At 68.9% G+C, this 27,177-nt stretch overlaps 19 non-coding genes across 19 annotated transcripts; 12 read left to right on the forward strand and 7 right to left on the reverse strand.

Moving 5' to 3' along the window:
- Positions 1-1,032: 1,032 nt before the first annotated feature.
- Positions 1,033-1,115, reverse strand: TRNAL-CAG (transfer RNA leucine (anticodon CAG)). Its single transcript has one exon. It is a non-coding gene; the product is annotated as a tRNA-Leu (tRNA).
- A 608-nt stretch (positions 1,116-1,723) lies between these two features.
- TRNAD-GUC (transfer RNA aspartic acid (anticodon GUC)) lies at positions 1,724-1,795 on the forward strand. The gene has a single exon. It is a non-coding gene; the product is annotated as a tRNA-Asp (tRNA).
- Positions 1,796-2,507: 712 nt separating this feature from the next.
- On the forward strand, positions 2,508-2,579 carry TRNAG-UCC (transfer RNA glycine (anticodon UCC)). The gene has a single exon. It is a non-coding gene; the product is annotated as a tRNA-Gly (tRNA).
- A 288-nt stretch (positions 2,580-2,867) lies between these two features.
- TRNAE-CUC (transfer RNA glutamic acid (anticodon CUC)) lies at positions 2,868-2,939 on the forward strand. Its single transcript has one exon. It is a non-coding gene; the product is annotated as a tRNA-Glu (tRNA).
- A 4,054-nt stretch (positions 2,940-6,993) lies between these two features.
- On the reverse strand, positions 6,994-7,064 carry TRNAG-GCC (transfer RNA glycine (anticodon GCC)). Its single transcript has one exon. It is a non-coding gene; the product is annotated as a tRNA-Gly (tRNA).
- Positions 7,065-8,727: 1,663 nt separating this feature from the next.
- TRNAL-CAG (transfer RNA leucine (anticodon CAG)) lies at positions 8,728-8,810 on the reverse strand. The gene has a single exon. It is a non-coding gene; the product is annotated as a tRNA-Leu (tRNA).
- Positions 8,811-9,416: 606 nt separating this feature from the next.
- TRNAD-GUC (transfer RNA aspartic acid (anticodon GUC)) lies at positions 9,417-9,488 on the forward strand. The gene has a single exon. It is a non-coding gene; the product is annotated as a tRNA-Asp (tRNA).
- A 711-nt stretch (positions 9,489-10,199) lies between these two features.
- On the forward strand, positions 10,200-10,271 carry TRNAG-UCC (transfer RNA glycine (anticodon UCC)). The gene has a single exon. It is a non-coding gene; the product is annotated as a tRNA-Gly (tRNA).
- A 288-nt stretch (positions 10,272-10,559) lies between these two features.
- Positions 10,560-10,631, forward strand: TRNAE-CUC (transfer RNA glutamic acid (anticodon CUC)). Its single transcript has one exon. It is a non-coding gene; the product is annotated as a tRNA-Glu (tRNA).
- A 4,052-nt stretch (positions 10,632-14,683) lies between these two features.
- Positions 14,684-14,754, reverse strand: TRNAG-GCC (transfer RNA glycine (anticodon GCC)). The gene has a single exon. It is a non-coding gene; the product is annotated as a tRNA-Gly (tRNA).
- Positions 14,755-16,405: 1,651 nt separating this feature from the next.
- On the reverse strand, positions 16,406-16,488 carry TRNAL-CAG (transfer RNA leucine (anticodon CAG)). The gene has a single exon. It is a non-coding gene; the product is annotated as a tRNA-Leu (tRNA).
- Positions 16,489-17,094: 606 nt separating this feature from the next.
- TRNAD-GUC (transfer RNA aspartic acid (anticodon GUC)) lies at positions 17,095-17,166 on the forward strand. The gene has a single exon. It is a non-coding gene; the product is annotated as a tRNA-Asp (tRNA).
- Positions 17,167-17,877: 711 nt separating this feature from the next.
- TRNAG-UCC (transfer RNA glycine (anticodon UCC)) lies at positions 17,878-17,949 on the forward strand. The gene has a single exon. It is a non-coding gene; the product is annotated as a tRNA-Gly (tRNA).
- A 288-nt stretch (positions 17,950-18,237) lies between these two features.
- TRNAE-CUC (transfer RNA glutamic acid (anticodon CUC)) lies at positions 18,238-18,309 on the forward strand. The gene has a single exon. It is a non-coding gene; the product is annotated as a tRNA-Glu (tRNA).
- A 4,057-nt stretch (positions 18,310-22,366) lies between these two features.
- TRNAG-GCC (transfer RNA glycine (anticodon GCC)) lies at positions 22,367-22,437 on the reverse strand. The gene has a single exon. It is a non-coding gene; the product is annotated as a tRNA-Gly (tRNA).
- A 1,651-nt stretch (positions 22,438-24,088) lies between these two features.
- TRNAL-CAG (transfer RNA leucine (anticodon CAG)) lies at positions 24,089-24,171 on the reverse strand. The gene has a single exon. It is a non-coding gene; the product is annotated as a tRNA-Leu (tRNA).
- Positions 24,172-24,777: 606 nt separating this feature from the next.
- TRNAD-GUC (transfer RNA aspartic acid (anticodon GUC)) lies at positions 24,778-24,849 on the forward strand. The gene has a single exon. It is a non-coding gene; the product is annotated as a tRNA-Asp (tRNA).
- Positions 24,850-25,559: 710 nt separating this feature from the next.
- On the forward strand, positions 25,560-25,631 carry TRNAG-UCC (transfer RNA glycine (anticodon UCC)). Its single transcript has one exon. It is a non-coding gene; the product is annotated as a tRNA-Gly (tRNA).
- Positions 25,632-25,912: 281 nt separating this feature from the next.
- Positions 25,913-25,984, forward strand: TRNAE-CUC (transfer RNA glutamic acid (anticodon CUC)). The gene has a single exon. It is a non-coding gene; the product is annotated as a tRNA-Glu (tRNA).
- Positions 25,985-27,177: the final 1,193 nt, after the last annotated feature.

Consider the following 27,177-nt stretch of genomic DNA (forward strand, 5'->3'; position numbering starts at 1 on the left):
AAGGGGGGGGGGAGGAGTGTCTGAGCTCTGGCCCGCAGCTCTCCCTAGGGGCCCAGCTCGGGTGCGGTGGTTGTGAGGCAGGAGCGCGATCTTGGCTCGCAGGAGCGCGTGGGCAGAGTGGCCAGCTGGCCGATGGCGCGGCGAGGGGAGCGCTCTGGGCTCCTGGGGGTCCCGGCCGGGCCGCGGCTTCCGGCGCGGAGATGTGCTGTGGCGCCCCAGGTGGGTGGCTTGGGTATCCAGGGCTTCCCTCCGCCCAGCGCTCATGGGAACCACCTTTGCGGGCTGGACTCCAGGGCCAGGCCCAGTGAAGGGAGGGCCCTGGCGTTAGCCGGCGAGCAGGTGGCTGGGCTGCCTGTGTCCCGGGAGGCAGGCAGGCAGGCAGGCAGGCGTGGCCAGGGCAAGGCGTCAAGGTGGAAAATCCTCGTGGGCACCACGGGCCACCTGCGTAGGATGTGGAGGGAATGGAATGGGGGCCGGCGGAAAGGACAGGGTGCGGGACGGTGTGCTCCTGGTGGCTGAAGAGCACGGCTCGGAGAGCGAGGCGCTGTTCACCAGGCACGAGTCTGGTGGAGAACCGAATGCGGAGGGCTTTTGGCCTTTGCGCACGCGCCTGGCCCGCAGGGGGCGGTGGGAGTGGAGCGGACGCCAGAGCCGGGGCCAGAGCGGGCGCGGGAGCATGCGCCGGCAGCGGAGCCGGAGCGGGAGCCTGAGCGAGAGCGGGAGCGAGAGCGGGAGCGGGAGGGAGGAAGGAAAAGACAGCCCCCCGAAAGCAGGTGAGCAGAGACGTGCCGCGAGGTTCCCGAAGCCTGCGGGTGTGGGATCAGGTGGGAAAGGCGCGTGAATTGGTGGGGGAGGGCGTGTGTGCGCAAAGCCCGTGGCCAGGAGGGTGGAGGCGTCGGGGCTCCATACTGGGCCCCTTCTGCTCCGGTGCCAGGCAGGAGCGGCCCGTCAGGCAGGCCGGGGCTTGCTATAGGGCGTCGTCCAGGCCCGCCGGTGTCCCGTGCCCTCGTTGGGCGCGCCAAAAGGGGGGCGTGTCAGGAGTGGGATTCGAACCCACGCCTCCAGGGGAGACTGCGACCTGAACGCAGCGCCTTAGACCGCTCGGCCATCCTGACGGCGGGCCTGGGCGCGTCGCCGCTCGCCTGGCTGGGACCCGGCGCGAACGCTGGTGCTGGCTGGCGGCTGTGTGGGTGCGCAAGGGACGGGGCGCGCGCGGGGGACCGGCCGACCGGGAGCTCGGCCAGCCGACTGGCCGCCCCGCCGCAGCCGCCGCCCGCCCGCCCCGCTCGCACATCCCCGGCTCTGCACCCAGAGGGCGCCGTCGGGCCAGCCTCTTGCGCCGCCCACCGCCCCCTCCCCTGCCCTCCCCTGCTCTCCCCTGCCCTCCCCTCCCCTCCGTCGTCCGCCTCTGGCCATCCTGAGCCCCCGTCCTCCTGCTCGCAGCCGTGCTTGCCCTCTCGGGTCTCTCCTGCCGGCGGGATCTCCGCTTGGCAGGCGGTAGGCAGCGGCGCACTCGGGGTATTCAGCGCCGCCCGCCCGGCCCGGGTCCCTGGTCCACTCCGAGTGGGGGGCAGGGGGACTGCTGTGGGGGCTGACGCGGTTGGTTTGGGGTCGCGTCGGGTGTGGCGTGTGGCGGACGCCTGTGTAAGGCAGGGCGTCGAGGGCAGGGGTAGGCGTGGGCAGGCAGGCGGAGAGGGGTCGGGCGCCCGAGTGGCCGCCGCCGTCCTCGTTAGTATAGTGGTGAGTATCCCCGCCTGTCACGCGGGAGACCGGGGTTCGATTCCCCGACGGGGAGGCAAGACGCCCTTTTTGGTCGCCGGCGTCGCCGCTCTCTCCAAACGTTTGCCCCCAGGGCCCTTCTTCTCCTCCCTCCAGCGTCCGACAAGAGGCGCAGGGCGACGACGGGTGTCCCGCCTGCCCGCCGTCGACCACCGCCACCCCTTTCCCTTCCTCGCCACCCCCCCCCTCCGGCGCGCGCGCGTGCGGGATCGCCACAGCCCAGCCAGGGCCTCCTGTCGTGGCCACGGCGCCTGACGAGTGGCTGTGCTCAAGGCGCTCCTTGGGGACGCGACGCTGCCCCGTGGCGGGGGAAGCGGGGGAAGGGGGTGCCGCACGGGGGACGGGTGGGTGGCGGCCGTGTGGGGTCCTCCGTCGGTGCGGGATGTGGGCTCGCGGACCAGCGGGTGGAGAAGGGCCCAGCCCAGCGGGTCTGGGAGGGGCAGCGTGTGTCGGGGGGCGAGGGCCCGGGAGCCGCAGGGCGGCCAGAGCGCCCCCCAGAGGCGGGCGGCGGGCGGCGGGCGGTGGGGCCTGCGGAGCCGCACAGCTGCGCCGGGCCGGCGCGGGTGGGGCGCCGGGCGGCCGCTGCTGGCGCGTGTGGGCGGCGCCGAGCTGCGGTCGGGCAGGACGTCGGGGCAGGGCTGCGCCAGGCGGCCGAGGCGGTGGAGAGAAGGCGTGAAGGCGCTGCTGCGAACCCTGGGCCGGCGTCTGGGGGCGGCCCGGGCTGTGCAGCGTTGGTGGTATAGTGGTGAGCATAGCTGCCTTCCAAGCAGTTGACCCGGGTTCGATTCCCGGCCAACGCAGCTGGCCAACCTTTTGCGTGGCTCCAGGGCCCTCGTGCCCGGGCCCGATGGGAGCCGGGAGCCCGGAGCCCGGAGCCCGGAGCATGGAGCGTGGCCGAAGCTGAGCGCGTGTGTGAGGGAAGGAGGCGTGCAGCGTTTTGAGGGTGCTGCCAGCAGGGTAGGTGGATTGGCAGGGCCGGCGGGCGGCTGGCCGTGGCAAGGCGGGGGCCTTGGAGGCAAAGCAGAAGCGCGTGGGTGGTATGGAGGCGCTGGGTCCAGGGGGTGCGGGCCAGGCGTGGAGCCCGCCGCTCCCTGGTGGTCTAGTGGTTAGGATTCGGCGCTCTCACCGCCGCGGCCCGGGTTCGATTCCCGGTCAGGGAAGCCTTTCTTCTTCCTCTCGGCCTACCTACCAACCTGCCCAGCGCATCCGCGCCCCTTTTAGCCAGCTTCTCCCTTGCCACGCCGCCTCGGCGCCCACGCAAGGCCAGCCGCCCCGTCTAGCCCAAGCCTTGCCCTGTCGCCTCGGCCAGCCCAAGCCTTTTGGCCTCGCCAGCCGGCCGCCCAACTGCAGGGCTTGGGCGCCTCCCCTGGACGCTGGCCGGGCTCCCCCTCTTCCTCCGCCCCAAACCCGAGAGGCCGCGATACCCTCTATCCCCACTCATGGCCACCAGCAGACGCCCGCACGTCCAGCCAGCCCAGGGGCTTGGCCTCTGTGGCTGCAGTGCTGTCTTCAGGAGAAACCTCGCCACCCCTGACAGGACACCCCTTGCTCCTTCCTGAGGTGCTAGTTCGTGGTGTCGGTGCTGGGAAGAGGGGCAGGGGGAGTGGGGGAGGAGGTCTGGGGAGCGTGAGCAATCTACCTCTTCGAGCCGGGTACCCTGCTGGAGCCCCTGGTCCCTTGCCTCTCCCCCCGGCCAGCCACGGCCCGGCCCAGCTTCCCAGCACCGACACCACGAACCTCTGGGCTGGCCGCGTCTCCCGTGCCCGGCGATTGCGGTCCACGTGGGTGCTGGCCTTGGGCGGAGATGGGAGCAGAGAGCCGGCCCGTGGCGCCCCGGAGGTGGGGTTGGGAAAGCGAATCTGGGCACGTCCAGGTCGCCGGACCACCAGGCAGAGCAGGTGAGACAGCGGGGAGATTCGGGAGGCCGGTGGGGAAAACCCAACGGCCGAGCGGGTGGGAGGGGCTGGAGGCGCACGGGAGACACACAGGGTGGACTTCTAGCCAACACGTCCCTCACATCGCCTCACCACCACTCCCCTGAATCCTATGGCAAAGTGGCAAGCGTGCTCCCTGGAGCACCCTCCTCCCCCTCCAGCCCTACCCTCATCCCGCAGACCCACGACCTGGACGGCACCTTAAAGATGTTCTCATTGCCCATTCAGCCTTAGCGTACACCCAGCCAGGGTCTACTCCATCCCTCTCTGCACCCCTGTGCGCGTCGTCTCCTACGGGTGCTCCTCTAGGGAAATCGCAGACCAGGGTCTCCTTCCCGCCAACACGTTCACGCCCCTGTCCGCCAAGCGTTTGCTCTCTGTTCAGAGATTGTCTCCTTCAGAGCCCAAGCGGACAGCCCGTGCCCCGCCCAAACCTGCCGCCGCAGCCCACTCGCTGGATTGGGACAAGGTCGTACCAGCCAGGAAAGGAACCCCTGTGGGCGTCCGGGTGTTTACCATCACCACAGGGAGTTCCTTCAGCACCCTTGCCTCTGTGTGCATGCGTACGTGAGTGAGTGTGTGTGCGTGGGGGGGGGGGGAGGCAGCCGCGGTGGGGGAAGCGCAGGATGAAGGTGTTTGCTCCCGTGGGTGGCCTCCCACGGGGGTTAGGGCAGAGGGCGACAAGGATCCCAGAAGGACGGGAGGGCCGGGAGCAGCCCGGATGTGTGGGTGGAGTGCCGGGCGGGGAAGTGTGGGGCTTGCGGACCCGGCCGAGAGCGTGGCTGGCCACTCAGGCAGGGTCTCTGCGGAGGCTTGGGGCGTCTTACCCGGCACGCGTGCACGTGTGCGGGAGGGTGAGCTCAGATCTGAGGTAGGGGAGGAGACGGAGTAGGAGTGTGCCTGAGGAGCCTGTGGGAGGTCCGACTGCTGGCCTTGAGTGTGAGAGATGGGTGTGGGGTACACGGGGTGGGTGGCGGGTGGCAGGGGTCTAGCCTGGAGGCTGGCAGGAGCAGCACGCGGCAAGTGGTGGGGAGTGGGTCCCGGCGTAAAAAAGCTGGAGTCCCCCGTGGTGGGAGAGGACCATGGCGGTGGTGCGGGGGGAGACTGCTGTGCTGTGCTATGCTGTGTTGTACTGCAGGGCGCTCGGGCCAACGGGTGGGGTGCAGGGGGACGTGGGTGGGAAGCCGGTAGGCAGGCAAGCACGGGAAACACAGAGAGATGGGGGGACCGGGTCTAGGAGCCGTCCCAGCGGGGTGAGGAATTCCACAGCCCCGGAGACTTCAGTCACCTATCATTGGGACAGTCAGTCAGGTCTCAGGGGTCGTCCTGGGGTTGAGATTCAGAGAGGCCAACAGGACAAATGCCACCCAGGATCATTGACCAGTGAGGACCTGGAAAGGAGGGGGCGAGGAGGCAGGCGACAGGTGTGGGGATGTTGGGCCAGAGGGGCGGCCGGGGCGGGGGGGAGGTACTGGCTGAGCTGGTACTTGTGTTGTTGCTGGTGGATGACTTGGTGCCGCCGCTGCTGGCGATGGTGGTGGTGGCCTTTGGTGCCGTTGGTGACGGTGCCAGGGCTGCCGGGGTGATGGTGGACACGGTCTTGGTGGTGGCGGTGGTGGTGGTGACGAAGGACTTCAGTCCTGTTGGCGATGGTGCCCGTGCCGGTGTGGTGATAGTGGAGCTCGTGGAGGTGGCGGTGGCGATGGCGGTGGTGGTGATCGTAGAGGACTTGGGTGCTGTTGGTGATGATGTCCATGCTGGTGCGCTGGTGGTGGACTTGGTGCTGCTGCTGGACTTGGTCATGGTGGTGGTGGTGGTGAAGGACGTCAGTGCTGTGGGCCATGGTGCCTGTGCCAGTGTGGTGATGGTAGACTTGGTCTTGCTGCTGCTGCTGCTGCTGCTGCTGCTGCTGCTGCTGCTGCTGCTGCTGCTGCTGCTATGGTACGAGGGGTTGGGGGTAGACTACGTGGTGTGGGGGTGGTACTGATGGTGGAGGACTTGGGTGCCGTCGGCGATGATGTCCATGCGCGTGAGCTGGTGGTGGACCTGGTCCTTCTGGTGATGGTGGTGGGGGCGGTGATGATGGTGAAGGACTTCAGTCCTGTTGGTTTTGGTGCCCGTGCCGGTGTGGTGATGGTGGACTTGGTGGTGGTGGTGGTGGTGTTGAGGACTTTAGTGCTGTTGGCAGTGGTGCCCGTGGTGGTGTGGTGGTGGACTTGGTCCTAGTGGTGGTGGTGTGGGGGGGTGATAGTGATGGTGGAGGACCTTAGTGCTGTTGGCGATGATGCCTATGCCGGTGCGCTGGTGGTGGCCTTGGTTCTGTTGGTGCTGGTGGCGGTGATGCCGAAGGACTTTAGTGCTGTTGGCAATGGTGCCCGTGGTGGTGTGCGGTGGTGGACTTGGTCCTGCTGGTGGCTGGTGGCCGCGGCGGCGGGGGTGGTGTCGAAGGAGGCTGCCGAGCTGATGTTGGTGATGGTCCGGGTGCTGCTTTGCTGGTGGACTTGGTGCCGCTGCTGCTGCTACTGGTGCTGCTGTTGGGCGGGGGGGCTCGTGGTGGTGGTGGTGGTGCTGTCGCTGCTGCTGCTGGTGGAGGGGGAGCTTGGTGCTGGTGGTGCTGCTGCTAGTGCTGGTGCTGGCGGTGGTCTTAGCGATGGAGGAGCGGCGGGATTTGAAGGATACTGTGGCCAAGCAGGGCATAGAGAGAACAGAGAGCGTGTGTCGGGACGATGGTGTTGTGCCATGAATGTGGTCTTCCTGGTGCACCCTAGTGAGTTTGTGAGGGCCCCTGCCGGAGAATGGGATGTATCAGTGGTAGGGGTGGCAACTTGGTTGTTCCTGGTTGTCAGAGACAGGAGGATTTTGGGAGTGTGGGGAGAGTGAGGCAGGGAGGGAGGAGCGGTGGCGAAAGGAGTGGAGGTGGGGCGAGGTGGGGCGTGCCCACACCCCGAGGCGCGATCGGGGTACAGGTGTGTGGTGGTGCGCGGAAGTATTTCTGGAAGCGAAGTGGGCGAGTCAAGCCGGGTGGTCGGGGGTCCCGAAGAGAAAAGGGGCAAAGAGAGCGTGTGGGCGGGCCAGGGGCCTTGGCCCAATGCAGGGTGGAGTTTGGTCGCCTGGACAAGAGAGCCCAAGAAGAAGGGAATGGGCGTCAGAGTGGGGCAGGGCAGGGGCGGTCCCCCCCGGTGGGAGCAGGGTTGGTGTAGGCCAGGTGCCTGGAGCTTTGGAGAGAGGAAGCCGGGCCGTGCCAGCGTTGGGGCTGCAGGGCCAAAAGGGGACAGAGCACTGCATGGGCCGGGAATCGAACCCGGGCCTCCCGCGTGGCAGGCGAGAATTCTACCACTGAACCACCCATGCACCGATGGCAGTGCTCAACAGACGGCTTCCCCAGCGGCGCTCCCCAGCGGCGGCCAGACGCGGGTCGGGGCCAGTCGCGAGCATCTGCTTCGTGGGAGCAGGAGGCGGACGGGCGGCCTGAAAAAGAGGCTCCAGGCACGTCCAGAGCCCTAGGGAGCGGCGCAGACGGGCAGAGCGAGGCACCGGCGCGTGCAGGCTGACTAGGCTCATCCTGTGCTTTCTCCCTGGTGGGAGGGGGGGCGCCAGACACTGCCCCGCTGGGGGTCGGTTGCCAGGGAAGCCAGGAGGTGGACCAAGCCCGGCCTGCGCCCGAATCGCACACAGCACGGGGGATATGTGGCGGGCGCAGCTGAGCACTGACGTTCCCTTCAGCAGCTCGTGTCAGCACCGACCCAAAGTCCCTTTGGCTGATGGCTTTCTCGTCCACTCAGTGTGTGCAAGGGCCAGGGGGGGAGCGGAGGGTCTGGGGAACGGAGCTGCGGTTGTGTGCGCACGTGGGGTGCCGTGGGGTGGTGTGTGTGTGTGTGTGTGTGTGTGTGTCCCCCGCGCGTGCGCGCGCGTGCCGTGTGGAGAAGTCGGAGGCCCGGTAGCGCGGCCGGCGCCTCTGAGTACCGCTCAGGCCGGGAGACCAAAGCAAGGTGTCTGAGCTCTGGCCCGCAGCTCTCCCTAGGGGCCCAGCTCGGGTGCGGTGGTTGTGAGGCAGGAGCGCGATCTTGGCTCGCAGGAGCGCGTGGGCAGAGTGGCCAGCTGGCCGATGGCGCGGCGAGGGAGCGCTCTGGGCTCCTGGGGTCCCGGCCGGGCCGCGGCTTCCGGCGCGGAGATGTGCTGTGGCGCCCAGGTGGGTGGCTTGGGTATCCAGGGCTTCCCTCCGCCCAGCGCTCATGGGAACCACCTTTGCGGGCTGGACTCCAGGGCCAGGCCCAGTGAAGGGAGGGCCCTGGCGTTAGCCGGCGAGCAGGTGGCTGGGCTGCCTGTGTCCCGGGAGGCAGGCAGGCAGGCAGGCAGGCGTGGCCAGGGCAAGGCGTCAAGGTGGAAAATCCTCGTGGGCACCACGGGCCACCTGCGTAGGATGTGGAGGGAATGGAATGGGGGCCGGCGGAAAGGACAGGGTGCGGGACGGTGTGCTCCTGGTGGCTGAAGAGCACGGCTCGGAGAGCGAGGCGCTGTTCACCAGGCACGAGTCTGGTGGAGAACCGAATGCGGAGGGCTTTTGGCCTTTGCGCACGCGCCTGGCCCGCAGGGGGCGGTGGGAGTGGAGCGGACGCCAGAGCCGGGGCCAGAGCGGGCGCGGGAGCATGCGCCGGCAGCGGAGCCGGAGCGGGAGCCTGAGCGAGAGCGGGAGCGAGAGCGGGAGCGAGAGCGGGAGCGGGAGGGAGGAAGGAAAAGACAGCCCCCCGAAAGCAGGTGAGCAGAGACGTGCCGCGAGGTTCCCGAAGCCTGCGGGTGTGGGATCAGGTGGGAAAGGCGCGTGAATTGGTGGGGGAGGGCGTGTGTGCGCAAAGCCCGTGGCCAGGAGGGTGGAGGCGTCGGGGCTCCATACTGGGCCCCTTCTGCTCCGGTGCCAGGCAGGAGCGGCCCGTCAGGCAGGCCGGGGCTTGCTATAGGGCGTCGTCCAGGCCCGCCGGTGTCCCGTGCCCTCGTTGGGCGCGCCAAAAGGGGGGCGTGTCAGGAGTGGGATTCGAACCCACGCCTCCAGGGGAGACTGCGACCTGAACGCAGCGCCTTAGACCGCTCGGCCATCCTGACGGCGGGCCTGGGCGCGTCGCCGCTCGCCTGGCTGGGACCCGGCGCGAACGCTGGTGCTGGCTGGCGGCTGTGTGGGTGCGCAAGGGACGGGGCGCGCGCGGGGACCGGCCGACCGGGAGCTCGGCCAGCCGACTGGCCGCCCCGCCGCAGCCGCCGCCCGCCCGCCCCGCTCGCACATCCCCGGCTCTGCACCCAGAGGGCGCCGTCGGGCCAGCCTCTTGCGCCGCCACCGCCCCCTCCCCTGCCCTCCCCTGCTCTCCCCTGCCCTCCCCTCCCCTCCGTCGTCCGCCTCTGGCCATCCTGAGCCCCCGTCCTCCTGCTCGCAGCCGTGCTTGCCCTCTCGGGTCTCTCCTGCCGGCGGGATCTCCGCTTGGCAGGCGGTAGGCAGCGGCGCACTCGGGGTATTCAGCGCCGCCCGCCCGGCCCGGGTCCCTGGTCCACTCCGAGTGGGGGGCAGGGGGACTGCTGTGGGGGCTGACGCGGTTGGTTTGGGGTCGCGTCGGGTGTGGCGTGTGGCGGACGCCTGTGTAAGGCAGGGCGTCGAGGGCAGGGGTAGGCGTGGGCAGGCAGGCGGAGAGGGGTCGGGCGCCCGGGTGGCCGCCGCCGTCCTCGTTAGTATAGTGGTGAGTATCCCCGCCTGTCACGCGGGAGACCGGGGTTCGATTCCCCGACGGGGAGGCAAGACGCCCTTTTTGGTCGCCGGCGTCGCCGCTCTCTCCAAACGTTTGCCCCCAGGGCCCTTCTTCTCCTCCCTCCAGCGTCCGACAAGAGGCGCAGGGCGACGACGGGTGTCCCGCCTGCCCGCCGTCGACCACCGCCACCCCTTTCCCTTCCTCGCCACCCCCCCCCCTCCGGCGCGCGCGCGTGCGGGATCGCCACAGCCCAGCCAGGGCCTCCTGTCGTGGCCACGGCGCCTGACGAGTGGCTGTGCTCAAGGCGCTCCTTGGGGACGCGACGCTGCCCCGTGGCGGGGAAGCGGGGGAAGGGGGTGCCGCACGGGGGACGGGTGGGTGGCGGCCGTGTGGGGTCCTCCGTCGGTGCGGGATGTGGGCTCGCGGACCAGCGGGTGGAGAAGGGCCCAGCCCAGCGGGTCTGGGAGGGGCAGCGTGTGTCGGGGGGCGAGGGCCCGGGAGCCGCAGGGCGGCCAGAGCGCCCCCCAGAGGCGGGCGGCGGGCGGCGGGCGGTGGGGCCTGCGGAGCCGCACAGCTGCGCCGGGCCGGCGCGGGTGGGGCGCCGGGCGGCCGCTGCTGGCGCGTGTGGCGGCGCCGAGCTGCGGTCGGGCAGGACGTCGGGGCAGGGCTGCGCCAGGCGGCCGAGGCGGTGGAGAGAAGGCGTGAAGGCGCTGCTGCGAACCCTGGGCCGGCGTCTGGGGGCGGCCCGGGCTGTGCAGCGTTGGTGGTATAGTGGTGAGCATAGCTGCCTTCCAAGCAGTTGACCCGGGTTCGATTCCCGGCCAACGCAGCTGGCCAACCTTTTGCGTGGCTCCAGGGCCCTCGTGCCCGGGCCCGATGGGAGCCGGGAGCCCGGAGCCCGGAGCCCGGAGCATGGAGCGTGGCCGAAGCTGAGCGCGTGTGTGAGGGAAGGAGGCGTGCAGCGTTTTGAGGGTGCTGCCAGCAGGGTAGGTGGATTGGCAGGGCCGGCGGGCGGCTGGCCGTGGCAAGGCGGGGGCCTTGGAGGCAAAGCAGAAGCGCGTGGGTGGTATGGAGGCGCTGGGTCCAGGGGGTGCGGGCCAGGCGTGGAGCCCGCCGCTCCCTGGTGGTCTAGTGGTTAGGATTCGGCGCTCTCACCGCCGCGGCCCGGGTTCGATTCCCGGTCAGGGAAGCCTTTCTTCTTCCTCTCGGCCTACCTACCAACCTGCCCAGCGCATCCGCGCCCCTTTTAGCCAGCTTCTCCCTTGCCACGCCGCCTCGGCGCCCACGCAAGGCCAGCCGCCCCGTCTAGCCCAAGCCTTGCCCTGTCGCCTCGGCCAGCCCAAGCCTTTTGGCCTCGCCAGCCGGCCGCCCAACTGCAGGGCTTGGGCGCCTCCCCTGGACGCTGGCCGGGCTCCCCCTCTTCCTCCGCCCCAAACCCGAGAGGCCGCGATACCCTCTATCCCCACTCATGGCCACCAGCAGACGCCCGCACGTCCAGCCAGCCCAGGGGCTTGGCCTCTGTGGCTGCAGTGCTGTCTTCAGGAGAAACCTCGCCACCCCTGACAGGACACCCCTTGCTCCTTCCTGAGGTGCTAGTTCGTGGTGTCGGTGCTGGGAAGAGGGGCAGGGGGAGTGGGGGAGGAGGTCTGGGGAGCGTGAGCAATCTACCTCTTCGAGCCGGGTACCCTGCTGGAGCCCCTGGTCCCTTGCCTCTCCCCCCGGCCAGCCACGGCCCGGCCCAGCTTCCCAGCACCGACACCACGAACCTCTGGGCTGGCCGCGTCTCCCGTGCCCGGCGATTGCGGTCCACGTGGGTGCTGGCCTTGGGCGGAGATGGGAGCAGAGAGCCGGCCCGTGGCGCCCCGGAGGTGGGGTTGGGAAAGCGAATCTGGGCACGTCCAGGTCGCCGGACCACCAGGCAGAGCAGGTGAGACAGCGGGGAGATTCGGGAGGCCGGTGGGGAAAACCCAACGGCCGAGCGGGTGGGAGGGGCTGGAGGCGCACGGGAGACACACAGGGTGGACTTCTAGCCAACACGTCCCTCACATCGCCTCACCACCACTCCCCTGAATCCTATGGCAAAGTGGCAAGCGTGCTCCCTGGAGCACCCTCCTCCCCCTCCAGCCCTACCCTCATCCCGCAGACCCACGACCTGGACGGCACCTTAAAGATGTTCTCATTGCCCATTCAGCCTTAGCGTACACCCAGCCAGGGTCTACTCCATCCCTCTCTGCACCCCTGTGCGCGTCGTCTCCTACGGGTGCTCCTCTAGGGAAATCGCAGACCAGGGTCTCCTTCCCGCCAACACGTTCACGCCCCTGTCCGCCAAGCGTTTGCTCTCTGTTCAGAGATTGTCTCCTTCAGAGCCCAAGCGGACAGCCCGTGCCCCGCCCAAACCTGCCGCCGCAGCCCACTCGCTGGATTGGGACAAGGTCGTACCAGCCAGGAAAGGAACCCCTGTGGGCGTCCGGGTGTTTACCATCACCACAGGGAGTTCCTTCAGCACCCTTGCCTCTGTGTGCATGCGTACGTGAGTGAGTGTGTGTGCGTGGGGGGGGGGGGAGGCAGCCGCGGTGGGGGAAGCGCAGGATGAAGGTGTTTGCTCCCGTGGGTGGCCTCCCACGGGGGTTAGGGCAGAGGGCGACAAGGATCCCAGAAGGACGGGAGGGCCGGGAGCAGCCCGGATGTGTGGGTGGAGTGCCGGGCGGGGAAGTGTGGGGCTTGCGGACCCGGCCGAGAGCGTGGCTGGCCACTCAGGCAGGGTCTCTGCGGAGGCTTGGGGCGTCTTACCCGGCACGCGTGCACGTGTGCGGGAGGGTGAGCTCAGATCTGAGGTAGGGGAGGAGACGGAGTAGGAGTGTGCCTGAGGAGCCTGTGGGAGGTCCGACTGCTGGCCTTGAGTGTGAGAGATGGGTGTGGGGTACACGGGGTGGGTGGCGGGTGGCAGGGGTCTAGCCTGGAGGCTGGCAGGAGCAGCACGCGGCAAGTGGTGGGGAGTGGGTCCCGGCGTAAAAAAGCTGGAGTCCCCCGTGGTGGGAGAGGACCATGGCGGTGGTGCGGGGGGAGACTGCTGTGCTGTGCTATGCTGTGTTGTACTGCAGGGCGCTCGGGCCAACGGGTGGGGTGCAGGGGGACGTGGGTGGGAAGCCGGTAGGCAGGCAAGCACGGGAAACACAGAGAGATGGGGGACCGGGTCTAGGAGCCGTCCCAGCGGGGTGAGGAATTCCACAGCCCCGGAGACTTCAGTCACCTATCATTGGGACAGTCAGTCAGGTCTCAGGGGTCGTCCTGGGGTTGAGATTCAGAGAGGCCAACAGGACAAATGCCACCCAGGATCATTGACCAGTGAGGACCTGGAAAGGAGGGGGCGAGGAGGCAGGCGACAGGTGTGGGGATGTTGGGCCAGAGGGGCGGCCGGGGCGGGGGGGAGGTACTGGCTGAGCTGGTACTTGTGTTGTTGCTGGTGGATGACTTGGTGCCGCCGCTGCTGGCGATGGTGGTGGTGGCCTTTGGTGCCGTTGGTGACGGTGCCAGGGCTGCCGGGGTGATGGTGGACACGGTCTTGGTGGTGGCGGTGGTGGTGGTGACGAAGGACTTCAGTCCTGTTGGCGATGGTGCCCGTGCCGGTGTGGTGATAGTGGAGCTCGTGGAGGTGGCGGTGGCGATGGCGGTGGTGGTGATCGTAGAGGACTTGGGTGCTGTTGGTGATGATGTCCATGCTGGTGCGCTGGTGGTGGACTTGGTGCTGCTGCTGGACTTGGTCATGGTGGTGGTGGTGGTGAAGGACGTCAGTGCTGTGGGCCATGGTGCCTGTGCCAGTGTGGTGATGGTAGACTTGGTCTGCTGCTGCTGCTGCTGCTGCTGCTGCTGCTGCTGCTGCTGCTGCTGCTGCTGCTGCTATGGTACGAGGGGTTGGGGGTAGACTACGTGGTGTGGGGGTGGTACTGATGGTGGAGGACTTGGGTGCCGTCGGCGATGATGTCCATGCGCGTGAGCTGGTGGTGGACCTGGTCCTTCTGGTGATGGTGGTGGGGGCGGTGATGATGGTGAAGGACTTCAGTCCTGTTGGTTTTGGTGCCCGTGCCGGTGTGGTGATGGTGGACTTGGTGGTGGTGGTGGTGGTGTTGAGGACTTTAGTGCTGTTGGCAGTGGTGCCCGTGGTGGTGTGGTGGTGGACTTGGTCCTAGTGGTGGTGGTGTGGGGGGGTGATAGTGATGGTGGAGGACCTTAGTGCTGTTGGCGATGATGCCTATGCCGGTGCGCTGGTGGTGGCCTTGGTTCTGTTGGTGCTGGTGGCGGTGATGCCGAAGGACTTTAGTGCTGTTGGCAATGGTGCCCGTGGTGGTGTGCGGTGGTGGACTTGGTCCTGCTGGTGGCTGGTGGCCGCGGCGGCGGGGGTGGTGTCGAAGGAGGCTGCCGAGCTGATGTTGGTGATGGTCCGGGTGCTGCTTTGCTGGTGGACTTGGTGCCGCTGCTGCTGCTACTGGTGCTGCTGTTGGGCGGGGGGGCTCGTGGTGGTGGTGGTGGTGCTGTCGCTGCTGCTGCTGGTGGAGGGGGAGCTTGGTGCTGGTGGTGCTGCTGCTAGTGCTGGTGCTGGCGGTGGTCTTAGCGATGGAGGAGCGGCGGGATTTGAAGGATACTGTGGCCAAGCAGGGCATAGAGAGAACAGAGAGCGTGTGTCGGGACGATGGTGTTGTGCCATGAATGTGGTCTTCCTGGTGCACCCTAGTGAGTTTGTGAGGGCCCCTGCCGGAGAATGGGATGTATCAGTGGTAGGGGTGGCAACTTGGTTGTTCCTGGTTGTCAGAGACAGGAGGATTTTGGGAGTGTGGGGAGAGTGAGGCAGGGAGGGAGGAGCGGTGGCGAAAGGAGTGGAGGTGGGGCGAGGTGGGGCGTGCCCACACCCCGAGGCGCGATCGGGGTACAGGTGTGTGGTGGTGCGCGGAAGTATTTCTGGAAGCGAAGTGGGCGAGTCAAGCCGGGTGGTCGGGGGTCCCGAAGAGAAAAGGGGCAAAGAGAGCGTGTGGGCGGGCCAGGGGCCTTGGCCCAATGCAGGGTGGAGTTTGGTCGCCTGGACAAGAGAGCCCAAGAAGAAGGGAATGGGCGTCAGAGTGGGGCAGGGCAGGGGCGGTCCCCCCCGGTGGGAGCAGGGTTGGTGTAGGCCAGGTGCCTGGAGCTTTGGAGAGAGGAAGCCGGGCCGTGCCAGCGTTGGGGCTGCAGGGCCAAAAGGGGACAGAGCACTGCATGGGCCGGGAATCGAACCCGGGCCTCCCGCGTGGCAGGCGAGAATTCTACCACTGAACCACCCATGCACCGATGGCAGTGCTCAACAGACGGCTTCCCCAGCGGCGCTCCCCAGCGGCGGCCAGACGCGGGTCGGGGCCAGTCGCGAGCATCTGCTTCGTGGGAGCAGGAGGCGGACGGGCGGCCTGAAAAAGAGGCTCCAGGCACGTCCAGAGCCCTAGGGAGCGGCGCAGACGGGCAGAGCGAGGCACCGGCGCGTGCAGGCTGACTAGGCTCATCCTGTGCTTTCTCCCTGGTGGGAGGGGGGGCGCCAGACACTGCCCCGCTGGGGGTCGGTTGCCAGGGAAGCCAGGAGGTGGACCAAGCCCGGCCTGCGCCCGAATCGCACACAGCACGGGGGATATGTGGCGGGCGCAGCTGAGCACTGACGTTCCCTTCAGCAGCTCGTGTCAGCACCGACCCAAAGTCCCTTTGGCTGATGGCTTTCTCGTCCACTCAGTGTGTGCAAGGGCCAGGGGGGGAGCGGAGGGTCTGGGGAACGGAGCTGCGGTTGTGTGCGCACGTGGGGTGCCGTGGGGTGGTGTGTGTGTGTGTGTGTGTGTGTGTGTCCCCCGCGCGTGCGCGCGCGTGCCGTGTGGAGAAGTCGGAGGCCCGGTAGCGCGGCCGGCGCCTCTGAGTACCGCTCAGGCCGGGAGACCAAAGCAAGGTGTCTGAGCTCTGGCCCGCAGCTCTCCCTAGGGGCCCAGCTCGGGTGCGGTGGTTGTGAGGCAGGAGCGCGATCTTGGCTCGCAGGAGCGCGTGGGCAGAGTGGCCAGCTGGCCGATGGCGCGGCGAGGGAGCGCTCTGGGCTCCTGGGGTCCCGGCCGGGCCGCGGCTTCCGGCGCGGAGATGTGCTGTGGCGCCCAGGTGGGTGGCTTGGGTATCCAGGGCTTCCCTCCGCCCAGCGCTCATGGGAACCACCTTTGCGGGCTGGACTCCAGGGCCAGGCCCAGTGAAGGGAGGGCCCTGGCGTTAGCCGGCGAGCAGGTGGCTGGGCTGCCTGTGTCCCGGGAGGCAGGCAGGCAGGCAGGCAGGCGTGGCCAGGGCAAGGCGTCAAGGTGGAAAATCCTCGTGGGCACCACGGGCCACCTGCGTAGGATGTGGAGGGAATGGAATGGGGGCCGGCGGAAAGGACAGGGTGCGGGACGGTGTGCTCCTGGTGGCTGAAGAGCACGGCTCGGAGAGCGAGGCGCTGTTCACCAGGCACGAGTCTGGTGGAGAACCGAATGCGGAGGGCTTTTGGCCTTTGCGCACGCGCCTGGCCCGCAGGGGGCGGTGGGAGTGGAGCGGACGCCAGAGCCGGGGCCAGAGCGGGCGCGGGAGCATGCGCCGGCAGCGGAGCCGGAGCGGGAGCCTGAGCGAGAGCGGGAGCGAGAGCGGGAGCGGGAGGGAGGAAGGAAAAGACAGCCCCCCGAAAGCAGGTGAGCAGAGACGTGCCGCGAGGTTCCCGAAGCCTGCGGGTGTGGGATCAGGTGGGAAAGGCGCGTGAATTGGTGGGGGAGGGCGTGTGTGCGCAAAGCCCGTGGCCAGGAGGGTGGAGGCGTCGGGGCTCCATACTGGGCCCCTTCTGCTCCGGTGCCAGGCAGGAGCGGCCCGTCAGGCAGGCCGGGGCTTGCTATAGGGCGTCGTCCAGGCCCGCCGGTGTCCCGTGCCCTCGTTGGGCGCGCCAAAAGGGGGGCGTGTCAGGAGTGGGATTCGAACCCACGCCTCCAGGGGAGACTGCGACCTGAACGCAGCGCCTTAGACCGCTCGGCCATCCTGACGGCGGGCCTGGGCGCGTCGCCGCTCGCCTGGCTGGGACCCGGCGCGAACGCTGGTGCTGGCTGGCGGCTGTGTGGGTGCGCAAGGGACGGGGCGCGCGCGGGGACCGGCCGACCGGGAGCTCGGCCAGCCGACTGGCCGCCCCGCCGCAGCCGCCGCCCGCCCGCCCCGCTCGCACATCCCCGGCTCTGCACCCAGAGGGCGCCGTCGGGCCAGCCTCTTGCGCCGCCACCGCCCCCTCCCCTGCCCTCCCCTGCTCTCCCCTGCCCTCCCCTCCCCTCCGTCGTCCGCCTCTGGCCATCCTGAGCCCCCGTCCTCCTGCTCGCAGCCGTGCTTGCCCTCTCGGGTCTCTCCTGCCGGCGGGATCTCCGCTTGGCAGGCGGTAGGCAGCGGCGCACTCGGGGTATTCAGCGCCGCCCGCCCGGCCCGGGTCCCTGGTCCACTCCGAGTGGGGGGCAGGGGGACTGCTGTGGGGGCTGACGCGGTTGGTTTGGGGTCGCGTCGGGTGTGGCGTGTGGCGGACGCCTGTGTAAGGCAGGGCGTCGAGGGCAGGGGTAGGCGTGGGCAGGCAGGCGGAGAGGGGTCGGGCGCCCGGGTGGCCGCCGCCGTCCTCGTTAGTATAGTGGTGAGTATCCCCGCCTGTCACGCGGGAGACCGGGGTTCGATTCCCCGACGGGGAGGCAAGACGCCCTTTTTGGTCGCCGGCGTCGCCGCTCTCTCCAAACGTTTGCCCCCAGGGCCCTTCTTCTCCTCCCTCCAGCGTCCGACAAGAGGCGCAGGGCGACGACGGGTGTCCCGCCTGCCCGCCGTCGACCACCGCCACCCCTTTCCCTTCCTCGCCACCCCCCCCCCTCCGGCGCGCGCGCGTGCGGGATCGCCACAGCCCAGCCAGGGCCTCCTGTCGTGGCCACGGCGCCTGACGAGTGGCTGTGCTCAAGGCGCTCCTTGGGGACGCGACGCTGCCCCGTGGCGGGGAAGCGGGGGAAGGGGGTGCCGCACGGGGGACGGGTGGGTGGCGGCCGTGTGGGGTCCTCCGTCGGTGCGGGATGTGGGCTCGCGGACCAGCGGGTGGAGAAGGGCCCAGCCCAGCGGGTCTGGGAGGGGCAGCGTGTGTCGGGGGGCGAGGGCCCGGGAGCCGCAGGGCGGCCAGAGCGCCCCCCAGAGGCGGGCGGCGGGCGGCGGGCGGTGGGGCCTGCGGAGCCGCACAGCTGCGCCGGGCCGGCGCGGGTGGGGCGCCGGGCGGCCGCTGCTGGCGCGTGTGGCGGCGCCGAGCTGCGGTCGGGCAGGACGTCGGGGCAGGGCTGCGCCAGGCGGCCGAGGCGGTGGAGAGAAGGCGTGAAGGCGCTGCTGCGAACCCTGGGCCGGCGTCTGGGGGCGGCCCGGGCTGTGCAGCGTTGGTGGTATAGTGGTGAGCATAGCTGCCTTCCAAGCAGTTGACCCGGGTTCGATTCCCGGCCAACGCAGCTGGCCAACCTTTTGCGTGGCTCCAGGGCCCTCGTGCCCGGGCCCGATGGGAGCCGGGAGCCCGGAGCCCGGAGCCCGGAGCATGGAGCGTGGCCGAAGCTGAGCGCGTGTGTGAGGGAAGGAGGCGTGCAGCGTTTTGAGGGTGCTGCCAGCAGGGTAGGTGGATTGGCAGGGCCGGCGGGCGGCTGGCCGTGGCAAGGCGGGGGCCTTGGAGGCAAAGCAGAAGCGCGTGGGTGGTATGGAGGCGCTGGGTCCAGGGGGTGCGGGCCAGGCGTGGAGCCCGCCGCTCCCTGGTGGTCTAGTGGTTAGGATTCGGCGCTCTCACCGCCGCGGCCCGGGTTCGATTCCCGGTCAGGGAAGCCTTTCTTCTTCCTCTCGGCCTACCTACCAACCTGCCCAGCGCATCCGCGCCCCTTTTAGCCAGCTTCTCCCTTGCCACGCCGCCTCGGCGCCCACGCAAGGCCAGCCGCCCCGTCTAGCCCAAGCCTTGCCCTGTCGCCTCGGCCAGCCCAAGCCTTTTGGCCTCGCCAGCCGGCCGCCCAACTGCAGGGCTTGGGCGCCTCCCCTGGACGCTGGCCGGGCTCCCCCTCTTCCTCCGCCCCAAACCCGAGAGGCCGCGATACCCTCTATCCCCACTCATGGCCACCAGCAGACGCCCGCACGTCCAGCCAGCCCAGGGGCTTGGCCTCTGTGGCTGCAGTGCTGTCTTCAGGAGAAACCTCGCCACCCCTGACAGGACACCCCTTGCTCCTTCCTGAGGTGCTAGTTCGTGGTGTCGGTGCTGGGAAGAGGGGCAGGGGGAGTGGGGGAGGAGGTCTGGGGAGCGTGAGCAATCTACCTCTTCGAGCCGGGTACCCTGCTGGAGCCCCTGGTCCCTTGCCTCTCCCCCCGGCCAGCCACGGCCCGGCCCAGCTTCCCAGCACCGACACCACGAACCTCTGGGCTGGCCGCGTCTCCCGTGCCCGGCGATTGCGGTCCACGTGGGTGCTGGCCTTGGGCGGAGATGGGAGCAGAGAGCCGGCCCGTGGCGCCCCGGAGGTGGGGTTGGGAAAGCGAATCTGGGCACGTCCAGGTCGCCGGACCACCAGGCAGAGCAGGTGAGACAGCGGGGAGATTCGGGAGGCCGGTGGGGAAAACCCAACGGCCGAGCGGGTGGGAGGGGCTGGAGGCGCACGGGAGACACACAGGGTGGACTTCTAGCCAACACGTCCCTCACATCGCCTCACCACCACTCCCCTGAATCCTATGGCAAAGTGGCAAGCGTGCTCCCTGGAGCACCCTCCTCCCCCTCCAGCCCTACCCTCATCCCGCAGACCCACGACCTGGACGGCACCTTAAAGATGTTCTCATTGCCCATTCAGCCTTAGCGTACACCCAGCCAGGGTCTACTCCATCCCTCTCTGCACCCCTGTGCGCGTCGTCTCCTACGGGTGCTCCTCTAGGGAAATCGCAGACCAGGGTCTCCTTCCCGCCAACACGTTCACGCCCCTGTCCGCCAAGCGTTTGCTCTCTGTTCAGAGATTGTCTCCTTCAGAGCCCAAGCGGACAGCCCGTGCCCCGCCCAAACCTGCCGCCGCAGCCCACTCGCTGGATTGGGACAAGGTCGTACCAGCCAGGAAAGGAACCCCTGTGGGCGTCCGGGTGTTTACCATCACCACAGGGAGTTCCTTCAGCACCCTTGCCTCTGTGTGCATGCGTACGTGAGTGAGTGTGTGTGCGTGGGGGGGGGGGAGGCAGCCGCGGTGGGGGAAGCGCAGGATGAAGGTGTTTGCTCCCGTGGGTGGCCTCCCACGGGGGTTAGGGCAGAGGGCGACAAGGATCCCAGAAGGACGGGAGGGCCGGGAGCAGCCCGGATGTGTGGGTGGAGTGCCGGGCGGGGAAGTGTGGGGCTTGCGGACCCGGCCGAGAGCGTGGCTGGCCACTCAGGCAGGGTCTCTGCGGAGGCTTGGGGCGTCTTACCCGGCACGCGTGCACGTGTGCGGGAGGGTGAGCTCAGATCTGAGGTAGGGGAGGAGACGGAGTAGGAGTGTGCCTGAGGAGCCTGTGGGAGGTCCGACTGCTGGCCTTGAGTGTGAGAGATGGGTGTGGGGTACACGGGGTGGGTGGCGGGTGGCAGGGGTCTAGCCTGGAGGCTGGCAGGAGCAGCACGCGGCAAGTGGTGGGGAGTGGGTCCCGGCGTAAAAAAGCTGGAGTCCCCCGTGGTGGGAGAGGACCATGGCGGTGGTGCGGGGGGAGACTGCTGTGCTGTGCTATGCTGTGTTGTACTGCAGGGCGCTCGGGCCAACGGGTGGGGTGCAGGGGGACGTGGGTGGGAAGCCGGTAGGCAGGCAAGCACGGGAAACACAGAGAGATGGGGGACCGGGTCTAGGAGCCGTCCCAGCGGGGTGAGGAATTCCACAGCCCCGGAGACTTCAGTCACCTATCATTGGGACAGTCAGTCAGGTCTCAGGGGTCGTCCTGGGGTTGAGATTCAGAGAGGCCAACAGGACAAATGCCACCCAGGATCATTGACCAGTGAGGACCTGGAAAGGAGGGGGCGAGGAGGCAGGCGACAGGTGTGGGGATGTTGGGCCAGAGGGGCGGCCGGGGCGGGGGGGAGGTACTGGCTGAGCTGGTACTTGTGTTGTTGCTGGTGGATGACTTGGTGCCGCCGCTGCTGGCGATGGTGGTGGTGGCCTTTGGTGCCGTTGGTGACGGTGCCAGGGCTGCCGGGGTGATGGTGGACACGGTCTTGGTGGTGGCGGTGGTGGTGGTGACGAAGGACTTCAGTCCTGTTGGCGATGGTGCCCGTGCCGGTGTGGTGATAGTGGAGCTCGTGGAGGTGGCGGTGGCGATGGCGGTGGTGGTGATCGTAGAGGACTTGGGTGCTGTTGGTGATGATGTCCATGCTGGTGCGCTGGTGGTGGACTTGGTGCTGCTGCTGGACTTGGTCATGGTGGTGGTGGTGGTGAAGGACGTCAGTGCTGTGGGCCATGGTGCCTGTGCCAGTGTGGTGATGGTAGACTTGGTCTTGCTGCTGCTGCTGCTGCTGCTGCTGCTGCTGCTGCTGCTGCTGCTGCTGCTGCTGCTATGGTACGAGGGGTTGGGGGTAGACTACGTGGTGTGGGGGTGGTACTGATGGTGGAGGACTTGGGTGCCGTCGGCGATGATGTCCATGCGCGTGAGCTGGTGGTGGACCTGGTCCTTCTGGTGATGGTGGTGGGGGCGGTGATGATGGTGAAGGACTTCAGTCCTGTTGGTTTTGGTGCCCGTGCCGGTGTGGTGATGGTGGACTTGGTGGTGGTGGTGGTGGTGTTGAGGACTTTAGTGCTGTTGGCAGTGGTGCCCGTGGTGGTGTGGTGGTGGACTTGGTCCTAGTGGTGGTGGTGTGGGGGGGTGATAGTGATGGTGGAGGACCTTAGTGCTGTTGGCGATGATGCCTATGCCGGTGCGCTGGTGGTGGCCTTGGTTCTGTTGGTGCTGGTGGCGGTGATGCCGAAGGACTTTAGTGCTGTTGGCAATGGTGCCCGTGGTGGTGTGCGGTGGTGGACTTGGTCCTGCTGGTGGCTGGTGGCCGCGGCGGCGGGGGTGGTGTCGAAGGAGGCTGCCGAGCTGATGTTGGTGATGGTCCGGGTGCTGCTTTGCTGGTGGACTTGGTGCCGCTGCTGCTGCTACTGGTGCTGCTGTTGGGCGGGGGGGCTCGTGGTGGTGGTGGTGGTGCTGTCGCTGCTGCTGCTGCTGCTGGTGGAGGGGGAGCTTGGTGCTGGTGGTGCTGCTGCTAGTGCTGGTGCTGGCGGTGGTCTTAGCGATGGAGGAGCGGCGGGATTTGAAGGATACTGTGGCCAAGCAGGGCATAGAGAGAACAGAGAGCGTGTGTCGGGACGATGGTGTTGTGCCATGAATGTGGTCTTCCTGGTGCACCCTAGTGAGTTTGTGAGGGCCCCTGCCGGAGAATGGGATGTATCAGTGGTAGGGGTGGCAACTTGGTTGTTCCTGGTTGTCAGAGACAGGAGGATTTTGGGAGTGTGGGGAGAGTGAGGCAGGGAGGGAGGAGCGGTGGCGAAAGGAGTGGAGGTGGGGCGAGGTGGGGCGTGCCCACACCCCGAGGCGCGATCGGGGTACAGGTGTGTGGTGGTGCGCGGAAGTATTTCTGGAAGCGAAGTGGGCGAGTCAAGCCGGGTGGTCGGGGTCCTGAAGAGAAAAGGGGCAAAGAGAGCGTGTGGGCGGGCCAGGGGCCTTGGCCCAATGCAGGGTGGAGTTTGGTCGCCTGGACAAGAGAGCCCAAGAAGAAGGGAATGGGCGTCAGAGTGGGGCAGGGCAGGGGCGGTCCCCCCCGGTGGGAGCAGGGTTGGTGTAGGCCAGGTGCCTGGAGCTTTGGAGAGAGGAAGCCGGGCCGTGCCAGCGTTGGGGCTGCAGGGCCAAAAGGGGACAGAGCACTGCATGGGCCGGGAATCGAACCCGGGCCTCCCGCGTGGCAGGCGAGAATTCTACCACTGAACCACCCATGCACCGATGGCAGTGCTCAACAGACGGCTTCCCCAGCGGCGCTCCCCAGCGGCGGCCAGACGCGGGTCGGGGCCAGTCGCGAGCATCTGCTTCGTGGGAGCAGGAGGCGGACGGGCGGCCTGAAAAAGAGGCTCCAGGCACGTCCAGAGCCCTAGGGAGCGGCGCAGACGGGCAGAGCGAGGCACCGGCGCGTGCAGGCTGACTAGGCTCATCCTGTGCTTTCTCCCTGGTGGGAGGGGGGGCGCCAGACACTGCCCCGCTGGGGGTCGGTTGCCAGGGAAGCCAGGAGGTGGACCAAGCCCGGCCTGCGCCCGAATCGCACACAGCACGGGGGATATGTGGCGGGCGCAGCTGAGCACTGACGTTCCCTTCAGCAGCTCGTGTCAGCACCGACCCAAAGTCCCTTTGGCTGATGGCTTTCTCGTCCACTCAGTGTGTGCAAGGGCCAGGGGGGGAGCGGAGGGTCTGGGGAACGGAGCTGCGGTTGTGTGCGCACGTGGGGTGCCGTGGGGTGGTGTGTGTGTGTGTGTGTGTGTGTGTGTCCCCCGCGCGTGCGCGCGCGTGCCGTGTGGAGAAGTCGGAGGCCCGGTAGCGCGGCCGGCGCCTCTGAGTACCGCTCAGGCCGGGAGACCAAAGCAAGGTGTCTGAGCTCTGGCCCGCAGCTCTCCCTAGGGGCCCAGCTCGGGTGCGGTGGTTGTGAGGCAGGAGCGCGATCTTGGCTCGCAGGAGCGCGTGGGCAGAGTGGCCAGCTGGCCGATGGCGCGGCGAGGGAGCGCTCTGGGCTCCTGGGGTCCCGGCCGGGCCGCGGCTTCCGGCGCGGAGATGTGCTGTGGCGCCCAGGTGGGTGGCTTGGGTATCCAGGGCTTCCCTCCGCCCAGCGCTCATGGGAACCACCTTTGCGGGCTGGACTCCAGGGCCAGGCCCAGTGAAGGGAGGGCCCTGGCGTTAGCCGGCGAGCAGGTGGCTGGGCTGCCTGTGTCCCGGGAGGCAGGCAGGCAGGCAGGCAGGCGTGGCCAGGGCAAGGCGTCAAGGTGGAAAATCCTCGTGGGCACCACGGGCCACCTGCGTAGGATGTGGAGGGAATGGAATGGGGGCCGGCGGAAAGGACAGGGTGCGGGACGGTGTGCTCCTGGTGGCTGAAGAGCACGGCTCGGAGAGCGAGGCGCTGTTCACCAGGCACGAGTCTGGTGGAGAACCGAATGCGGAGGGCTTTTGGCCTTTGCGCACGCGCCTGGCCCGCAGGGGGCGGTGGGAGTGGAGCGGACGCCAGAGCCGGGGCCAGAGCGGGCGCGGGAGCATGCGCCGGCAGCGGAGCCGGAGCGGGAGCCTGAGCGAGAGCGGGAGCGAGAGCGGGAGCGGGAGGGAGGAAGGAAAAGACAGCCCCCCGAAAGCAGGTGAGCAGAGACGTGCCGCGAGGTTCCCGAAGCCTGCGGGTGTGGGATCAGGTGGGAAAGGCGCGTGAATTGGTGGGGGAGGGCGTGTGTGCGCAAAGCCCGTGGCCAGGAGGGTGGAGGCGTCGGGGCTCCATACTGGGCCCCTTCTGCTCCGGTGCCAGGCAGGAGCGGCCCGTCAGGCAGGCCGGGGCTTGCTATAGGGCGTCGTCCAGGCCCGCCGGTGTCCCGTGCCCTCGTTGGGCGCGCCAAAAGGGGGGCGTGTCAGGAGTGGGATTCGAACCCACGCCTCCAGGGGAGACTGCGACCTGAACGCAGCGCCTTAGACCGCTCGGCCATCCTGACGGCGGGCCTGGGCGCGTCGCCGCTCGCCTGGCTGGGACCCGGCGCGAACGCTGGTGCTGGCTGGCGGCTGTGTGGGTGCGCAAGGGACGGGGCGCGCGCGGGGACCGGCCGACCGGGAGCTCGGCCAGCCGACTGGCCGCCCCGCCGCAGCCGCCGCCCGCCCGCCCCGCTCGCACATCCCCGGCTCTGCACCCAGAGGGCGCCGTCGGGCCAGCCTCTTGCGCCGCCACCGCCCCCTCCCCTGCCCTCCCCTGCTCTCCCCTGCCCTCCCCTCCCCTCCGTCGTCCGCCTCTGGCCATCCTGAGCCCCCGTCCTCCTGCTCGCAGCCGTGCTTGCCCTCTCGGGTCTCTCCTGCAGGCGGGATCTCCGCTTGGCAGGCGGTAGGCAGCGGCGCACTCGGGGTATTCAGCGCCGCCCGCCCGGCCCGGGTCCCTGGTCCACTCCGAGTGGGGGGCAGGGGGACTGCTGTGGGGGCTGACGCGGTTGGTTTGGGGTCGCGTCGGGTGTGGCGTGTGGCGGACGCCTGTGTAAGGCAGGGCGTCGAGGGCAGGGGTAGGCGTGGGCAGGCAGGCGGAGAGGGGTCGGGCGCCCGGGTGGCCGCCGCCGTCCTCGTTAGTATAGTGGTGAGTATCCCCGCCTGTCACGCGGGAGACCGGGGTTCGATTCCCCGACGGGGAGGCAAGACGCCCTTTTTGGTCGCCGGCGTCGCCGCTCTCTCCAAACGTTTGCCCCCAGGGCCCTTCTTCTCCTCCCTCCAGCGTCCGACAAGAGGCGCAGGGCGACGACGGGTGTCCCGCCTGCCCGCCGTCGACCACCGCCACCCCTTTCCCTTCCTCGCCACCCCCCCCCTCCGGCGCGCGCGCGTGCGGGATCGCCACAGCCCAGCCAGGGCCTCCTGTCGTGGCCACGGCGCCTGACGAGTGGCTGTGCTCAAGGCGCTCCTTGGGGACGCGACGCTGCCCCGTGGCGGGGAAGCGGGGGAAGGGGGTGCCGCACGGGGGACGGGTGGGTGGCGGCCGTGTGGGGTCCTCCGTCGGTGCGGGATGTGGGCTCGCGGACCAGCGGGTGGAGAAGGGCCCAGCCCAGCGGGTCTGGGAGGGGCAGCGTGTGTCGGGGGGCGAGGGCCCGGGAGCCGCAGGGCGGCCAGAGCGCCCCCCAGAGGCGGGCGGCGGGCGGCGGGCGGTGGGGCCTGCGGAGCCGCACAGCTGCGCCGGGCCGGCGCGGGTGGGGCGCCGGGCGGCCGCTGCTGGCGCGTGTGGCGGCGCCGAGCTGCGGTCGGGCAGGACGTCGGGGCAGGGCTGCGCCAGGCGGCCGAGGCGGTGGAGAGAAGGCGTGAAGGCGCTGCTGCGAACCCTGGGCCGGCGTCTGGGGGCGGCCCGGGCTGTGCAGCGTTGGTGGTATAGTGGTGAGCATAGCTGCCTTCCAAGCAGTTGACCCGGGTTCGATTCCCGGCCAACGCAGCTGGCCAACCTTTTGCGTGGCTCCAGGGCCCTCGTGCCCGGGCCCGATGGGAGCCGGGAGCCCGGAGCCCGGAGCATGGAGCGTGGCCGAAGCTGAGCGCGTGTGTGAGGGAAGGAGGCGTGCAGCGTTTTGAGGGTGCTGCCAGCAGGGTAGGTGGATTGGCAGGGCCGGCGGGCGGCTGGCCGTGGCAAGGCGGGGGCCTTGGAGGCAAAGCAGAAGCGCGTGGGTGGTATGGAGGCGCTGGGTCCAGGGGGTGCGGGCCAGGCGTGGAGCCCGCCGCTCCCTGGTGGTCTAGTGGTTAGGATTCGGCGCTCTCACCGCCGCGGCCCGGGTTCGATTCCCGGTCAGGGAAGCCTTTCTTCTTCCTCTCGGCCTACCTACCAACCTGCCCAGCGCATCCGCGCCCCTTTTAGCCAGCTTCTCCCTTGCCACGCCGCCTCGGCGCCCACGCAAGGCCAGCCGCCCCGTCTAGCCCAAGCCTTGCCCTGTCGCCTCGGCCAGCCCAAGCCTTTTGGCCTCGCCAGCCGGCCGCCCAACTGCAGGGCTTGGGCGCCTCCCCTGGACGCTGGCCGGGCTCCCCCTCTTCCTCCGCCCCAAACCCGAGAGGCCGCGATACCCTCTATCCCCACTCATGGCCACCAGCAGACGCCCGCACGTCCAGCCAGCCCAGGGGCTTGGCCTCTGTGGCTGCAGTGCTGTCTTCAGGAGAAACCTCGCCACCCCTGACAGGACACCCCTTGCTCCTTCCTGAGGTGCTAGTTCGTGGTGTCGGTGCTGGGAAGAGGGGCAGGGGGAGTGGGGGAGGAGGTCTGGGGAGCGTGAGCAATCTACCTCTTCGAGCCGGGTACCCTGCTGGAGCCCCTGGTCCCTTGCCTCTCCCCCCGGCCAGCCACGGCCCGGCCCAGCTTCCCAGCACCGACACCACGAACCTCTGGGCTGGCCGCGTCTCCCGTGCCCGGCGATTGCGGTCCACGTGGGTGCTGGCCTTGGGCGGAGATGGGAGCAGAGAGCCGGCCCGTGGCGCCCCGGAGGTGGGGTTGGGAAAGCGAATCTGGGCACGTCCAGGTCGCCGGACCACCAGGCAGAGCAGGTGAGACAGCGGGGAGATTCGGGAGGCCGGTGGGGAAAACCCAACGGCCGAGCGGGTGGGAGGGGCTGGAGGCGCACGGGAGACACACAGGGTGGACTTCTAGCCAACACGTCCCTCACATCGCCTCACCACCACTCCCCTGAATCCTATGGCAAAGTGGCAAGCGTGCTCCCTGGAGCACCCTCCTCCCCCTCCAGCCCTACCCTCATCCCGCAGACCCACGACCTGGACGGCACCTTAAAGATGTTCTCATTGCCCATTCAGCCTTAGCGTACACCCAGCCAGGGTCTACTCCATCCCTCTCTGCACCCCTGTGCGCGTCGTCTCCTACGGGTGCTCCTCTAGGGAAATCGCAGACCAGGGTCTCCTTCCCGCCAACACGTTCACGCCCCTGTCCGCCAAGCGTTTGCTCTCTGTTCAGAGATTGTCTCCTTCAGAGCCCAAGCGGACAGCCC

Source organism: Ursus americanus, unplaced genomic scaffold, assembly GCF_024610735.1.
Source record: "Ursus americanus isolate L20-20 unplaced genomic scaffold, mUrsAme1.1.p SCAF_214, whole genome shotgun sequence".
Taxonomy (NCBI): domain Eukaryota; kingdom Metazoa; phylum Chordata; class Mammalia; order Carnivora; family Ursidae; genus Ursus; species Ursus americanus.